At 33.6% G+C, this 6,275-nt stretch overlaps 1 long non-coding RNA gene and 1 pseudogene across 2 annotated transcripts; one reads left to right on the top strand and one right to left on the bottom strand.

Moving 5' to 3' along the window:
- Positions 1–562: 562 nt before the first annotated feature.
- On the top strand, positions 563–3,176 carry LOC110814139 (uncharacterized). The gene is made up of 3 exons (XR_015819024.1): positions 563–589; positions 1,669–1,776; positions 3,046–3,176. It is a non-coding gene; the product is annotated as an uncharacterized LOC110814139 (long non-coding RNA).
- On the bottom strand, positions 2,454–4,501 carry LOC110814138 (uncharacterized; annotated as a pseudogene). Its single transcript, XR_015819023.1, has 4 exons — positions 4,113–4,501; positions 3,455–4,034; positions 2,840–3,356; positions 2,454–2,762 (listed from the first exon to the last, which is right to left on the bottom strand). The product of XR_015819023.1 is annotated as an uncharacterized LOC110814138 (transcript).
- Positions 4,502–6,275: the final 1,774 nt, after the last annotated feature.

Below are 6,275 nucleotides of genomic sequence, written 5' to 3'. Positions count from 1 at the left end.
GAATTTTTTTGGAGGAAAAAAAAATTTGTTATTGGTGTGGCTAGACTCAGATCTGATCTGTCACCCAAACATCCCTTATAATAAAGAAGACAGTTAGAATTAGAAAGAGAGATTTCCTGCTCATTAATTGGGAGATCATATGTTTTAACAGATGTATATCTGACATCTCCTAAACAAGAAGGGTGCTAGAATCTGGTCGAGAGAATCTGGCTAGGAATCTGAAAAGATTCTCGTCTCTCTCCTTCCAACCAATGTAAATTCAAATTTATTGACAATTTCTCTATCAAACCTCTGGTTAAGCGACGTGGATAGCTTTCCGAACGTATCTTGCGGGTGGAGTTGGGAAGAGAACCAGCTATTTGAACTGGCTTTAACAGTGGTGGATGAACAAGCACCACATCAATGGGAGGTGGTGGCTGGCATGGTTGGTGGAGAGGAGTAAGGAGGATGTGCTAAAACATTATGTGATTCTTTTGGAGGCTTTTCAGTTCATAGAATCTGGTAAACTTGACCATAAACTTGGTGGAGAAGGTTTTCAAGTTGAACGAGACTATGATCAATCTCTATACTGGACTAATGAAGACAACAGGTACATTGATTTCATTTCTCTCTTCTGTCTCTTCTTCAATCTTTCGTCCTACCTCCTTGTTTGTTTTTGATTAAGTCAATTCTGTTCTGGGTTATTTTCAGTTTACACCGTATATGCCATGGAAAACAAAAAAGATCAACCAAGAATTTATTTGCTCATCTGGCTTCCTGTTCTTGGACATCTTTGATCCTATATGGATTATAATGTGTTTCTGATAAATTATCATTCACTCCTTCCCTATTCTTTTTCATTTTAATTGCTGAACTAATTTCCAATTCCCGCTTGGTAGAAATAATTCAAACTTAAAATCAATTATTCAATTCTATATATCAAAATCATAAGTTGAGCAAAGAAATAAAGTAAAAATTTAGTAGTAATATAACTAAACGAACCAATAATGGTATTCAAACATCATTCAGTATTATGAAATGGGCACATCTTCCTCTCTTACATTCTTCCATTTTTGCATAAAACTATTTGATTGATCTCCAACAGTGAATCAAACTTCTCGAATTTCTACAGTAAATTCTCGTGATAAAACTGGGAAATCCCTCCTTTCACATGTATTCTTGTGATTACAAAAGAAAAGATTATGGTTTGATTGGAACAAATCTAGAAACTTATGGAATTTATCTGCAAATCAAATTTAGTTTAACTAGTAGATGATACAAATTCTACTAGGAAATGATAAACATAGATGAAATCAATTTTTATCAATTCATGAAATATTTTCACCTAAACATAGCCTTTGAATGTCAATTTCTGGTTCTTTCTCTTCTGCAACAAGTACTAGACATGGTAGTTCTGTTGTCAAGAAGTAATGAAACAGAAGATATGTTGAAGTTCTAGTGTCATTCTTTTGGGGATTATGATTAAGTTGATGCGTTTCGCATTGATGCTGATCAGTTCATATTTTGCATCATTAGCTGCAGCCCAGATAGAACAAGAGCTCTCTGCCTAGCATTTGATAGCCTCTTCAGTTTGCTGCTTCAATTGAACATAAATTGAACTTTGCTTTGATCAATTCATATTATCATTAGAAACTGATTATGTGATCTTGAATTTGACTGTGATTACAGCTTGATTCTCCAATTGAACGTAAATTGATTGACTTCAAGAGACGGTGGCAGCTCATGAGGTGGGGGATTCATTGCTGCTCAAGTGCATGAACATAGCTTGTGGTTTAGGTAATTTTATCATTAGATCCCTATGGTAAATTTAGTTTGCAAAGGTAATCAATCCCTAATTCGTAGTAGATAAAATTTTCTAGTAAAATGCCAGGGAACTGGAACGTATACTCCAACTCCAAGAAAGTTAGGTTTCAACTTTTTGTTTTATACATGTTTTACTCTCTCCTCTTATGTATGGCAATGGTGGCTAGCTTCCAAGACCACTACTTTTTTAAAATAAAACATTTTTTTTTTTTTGTGCTATAGCTAGGGAGCTTCAGTTCTCTCTTGACTTTTTACTTCAATTGACTTTCTAATAATAATTTGAAGAAACCCAAAAATGAAAATAGTAAAGATGTTTTTTCCCTCATTGGATGTTTATTGCTTTGAGAGAGGCAAAAATGAAGTAAATAGGGTAATTAGATCAAAACAAATGCTTCAAGAGCTTATGAAATGATTCTTGCTTCTTTGGTAAATATTAGGTGGCATGTGAAATTCAAGTGATTGTGGTTTGCGACATTTCACCTTGATCAACATGGTAATTAAACAACACTCCAACAAGAAGTTTGGTGGGAAGATAAATTTCAAATCCAATTTATTTTATAATCAAAGAAAGTCAAAGAATCTAATAATGGATTTAGAAAAACTTGTAAGTTCTATTTGCATTCAGATAAAAGAAAGGAAAATATACCTAATTAAAAAATAAAGTAAATATTCTGTTTATCTTTCCAGTTCATAGTACATGGAGATGAATTTGTACTAAAATTTTGAAGATAAGATCTTCTTGCTAGAAGTGAATACCTTAGCTCCCTAGGCACTATAAAACATGAACCAAAAAATGAAATAAAAATAAAAATAAAGAGAAGGTGGGACAGGGAGATTATGTTAGTATAACATCAAAGTCTGAAAGAGTCCACTCTGCAATTTCCTCTTGATCACTCAAAAATTTCAGTACCCGAATCAATGGATGTCCAAATTCTTCTAGCAGGAGGGGTACCTGGATCCTGAAACAATACAAAAGCAATAAAAAATCAGCATTTAGATTTAGTTTTACAACAAAAAGAGAGTAAAATGTTCAAACCTGATAAAAGTGGAGTCTACTGGCTAAACCACCAACATCAAGCTCCCAAGTCCTTGGATCACCAACCCAACGATCCCCTTTTTTGGTTGGGTAGCCATATTCAGCCCATATTGGGTGAGGTAGCAACTGAACTATCTCTTGTCCCTGAGGATTACTGTAAGGATCACAAGTGCTTACGGGTTGCTCTAAATATTTTGCATTTTCAGGAGCACAATAATAATGATAAGCTCCATGAGGGAAGTTTTTTGTATCATTTCTGTGAATCTTTCTGTTGTCTGGAGTAATATGGTGTGGTGGGCAGTTTTGCAAGACTTTTGGGCTGCACCAAGCTTGAACAGCTGGATTGATGATCATCTCACTATACCTGGTTACATCTGTGAGTACATCTCCATCACAGGGAGCTCCATTGTTCTTCCAACAGCTGCCCATATCTAGCAAGTAGAATTGGCTCTTGGGTCCTCCCCCATGTTTGATATCCAAAGTCAATCTATACTCTGAAATTGGGTGACTCTGGAAGCTGAAGAAACATAATCGAAAACCAATAGTAAAAGCCAATATTCAACCAAAAATTCAAAAGCAGAAAATTAAAAATAAATAAATAAAAAAATTACTTACAGTTTTGAGCATTCCCCGTGTCATATAATGGTATCCTCCAAAAAATCCTCTAGTTGCATCAGCTCTAAGGTATAACATCAACCAAAGATATTTTGCTGAAGTTTTAAGCTTATGCTTAAACACCCAACCCCCAGTTCCAATTTTCTTTTCCCAAATTACTTGATAAAATGAGATATTATTAAACTCATCTCCAATTTTAGCGTCCAATTCATAACTTCCATTAAGCCATCCTCTCATTGTACCATCACTCAACAACTCTGTTTGCTGATGATTCAAAATGGGTTGATTCATACACCCCTTTCCAAAACAAGGAAACCTACCTGGCTTAAATGGTCCTGTCTTTTTACCATTCTCTGGACGCAACCCAGATTCTGTGTCATAGTTTCCGTTTTTAAGCATAACCATCCAAAAATTCCATGGTTTTGGAAAATCTCAAACTTCACACAACGAGCCCAGGTATAGTTCTTTTTTTTTTCTGTGTACAGGTCTGTGTTGTTCACTGCTGAACCAACACCAGGGAATGGCATACCCACCCCAAGCCTGTTATCTTTCTCCGATAGCTTGTGTTTCAAAAAGTATTCTGTCATTCATGAAAAAGTTAATACATAAAAAATAAAAGAATGAATGAATTAAAAGGTTAAAAATATAAAGCAAGAACCTTTTTTTGTTGGGTTTTGCTTAGTCCAGAGATCAAAGCAATCTGCAGCTCTTGGACTGCCCATACCAGGAGCTTCTTCACCAACTTCATTGCATTGGTTCCAAGCTTCAAACGCCACTCTCAACCGATCTCTTTTCATTCCTAGGCCCCCGACAGCTGAGATATAAGGCGTCTCTCGCACGGCCTGAACACTCAATATTAGAAAATTCAATACTAGCAGCACAACCATATTCAACACCTTTTTCTCCATCGCCATTTTCCTGCAACAAAGTTGAGATGTAAGAGAAAAGTGTGGCTATTTGTAGCTTTGAACCTTTATGGAGGAGGTTCTGAAATTTTAGATAATCGTTAGTCTTTTTACATGTAATTTTTAATAATAAGAATTACTATTAGATTTATCTGTTAAATTTTATATATTTTTAAAAAATTTACTAACTTATTTGAAAACCATCTAAAAGTGGATATTATTGTGCAACAGTTGATTGTCTTTGGCGAGTCAAAAAGCCAATAAAACAAGATTTATGATTATTTTAAAGTTTGATTTTTATTTGATGATATATCAACGATAATAAAGAGCACGAATTATGATATAATTGTTTACTTAAATATAAGAATAGAGTACATTCAACATATTTGATGATAGAAAAAGCATCATTTAACAACTATGCTTATAAATATTATGATATACAAAAATCATAAGTTGTACTTTAAAAATATCTCAGGATCAAATATATTTGTTTTTCGTGTTATTTTTTTTTTAAAGGTAAAATTTAAGAACAACTAATGAATTATTTATATATCAAAAAGCTACATTTATAAGTGACAAGAATAAGAATTATTATCAAATTTTATATACTTGTAAAAAACACTCAAGTAGAGGACCCTTGGTTCTCCGTTCGGAAAATCCAGGATTTTTACTGAAGCTTTAGAAACTCCTTTCGGTAAAATCATTGACTTGTGGCTTGCTCAGTACATAAAAATTGCTTGTTTGATTATAGTAATTCAGATCTGTTTCTTTTCTTGAGTGTCATCCTAACTGAAAGTCATGACCAGACTAGAGTAGTCACGTGTTAGGCGGATATTGTGGCCCTGGATGATGTTATGCACATGGCTAATATGCATACTGGAGAAACCTAGTACACAATGGTTGTTTAAAACTCAACATGTTGTAATAGCGAAATGTTTAGTAGCAATGCATCCAGATCCCTAAAAGCATGAATTATTTTTTGTTAGATATCCCGTCCGCTGATGCTAGCACTGATGTTTGATTTATGTTTTTCTGATCCGCTGATGTTAGCTTCAAGGGGCTTTCTCTCAATGTGGCCTGTAAAAAGTGCTTTAATCTGAAGCCAAAACTGGAAGGCACAAAAACTATTGAGGATGTCATGGAAAGAGATATGGACATGTGGGCTTTCTGGAGCAAAGTAACTCTTATGTTCGTCAGAGAAGCTTTTGATGATCCTGACTGATTTCTGCAGCCATGCGTTTGTGTTATATGTACATACCTTTACTATTCACAGCCTAAGTTTGTATTACCTACTATTTCTAGTTTTTGTATTTTTTTTTTTTTTTTTGAGCATTGAATTTGAGTAAGATTGTAGTAGATACCGGTTTGGCCACTTTGGAAGTTGATCAAATAGAACATAATGACTCAGGAAATGTACACCCAAATTTGATGATGCTGGACAAGATATCAGAGTACTACAGTAAAAGTAATATGGAATAAGATAAAATATTTGTTGCGAATTTATTGTGACTCAGAGTTTAAACGAATAAATTTAAATTTGAAAAATATCTTTCTTAGTTTCAAATAATGAATGACAAAGAAATTGACGGACAAAAAGTTTATTATTATTATTATAAAATTATGTAATTAGATTCTCAAATGTTTGATAAAAATAATAATATTATATTTTAAAAATAATTAAAATACAAAAAAGTGACTGAATTTTGAGTTTGAGTTTGTTTTAATTACTAGTTAAAACAGAGTGAGAAAAGAGATTAGGTTGTGCCTCAAGGCAACTGTGATATACGATTGATTGAGGTTGGAAGATGTATTAAGAAAGTAAGGATACAAGTACTTAAAACGCAAGCATCAAATCTCTATATACCAATATGCTATATCACTAATAATATGTATTACAATTTTTTTTTTTCATCAAT

The sequence above is a fragment of the Carica papaya genome, chromosome 5 (assembly GCF_054855325.1).
Source record: "Carica papaya isolate Zhongbai chromosome 5, ASM5485532v1, whole genome shotgun sequence".
Taxonomy (NCBI): domain Eukaryota; kingdom Viridiplantae; phylum Streptophyta; class Magnoliopsida; order Brassicales; family Caricaceae; genus Carica; species Carica papaya.
The sequence above is the reverse complement of the archived record's forward strand: the minus strand, read 5'-3'. Positions and strand labels throughout refer to the sequence as shown.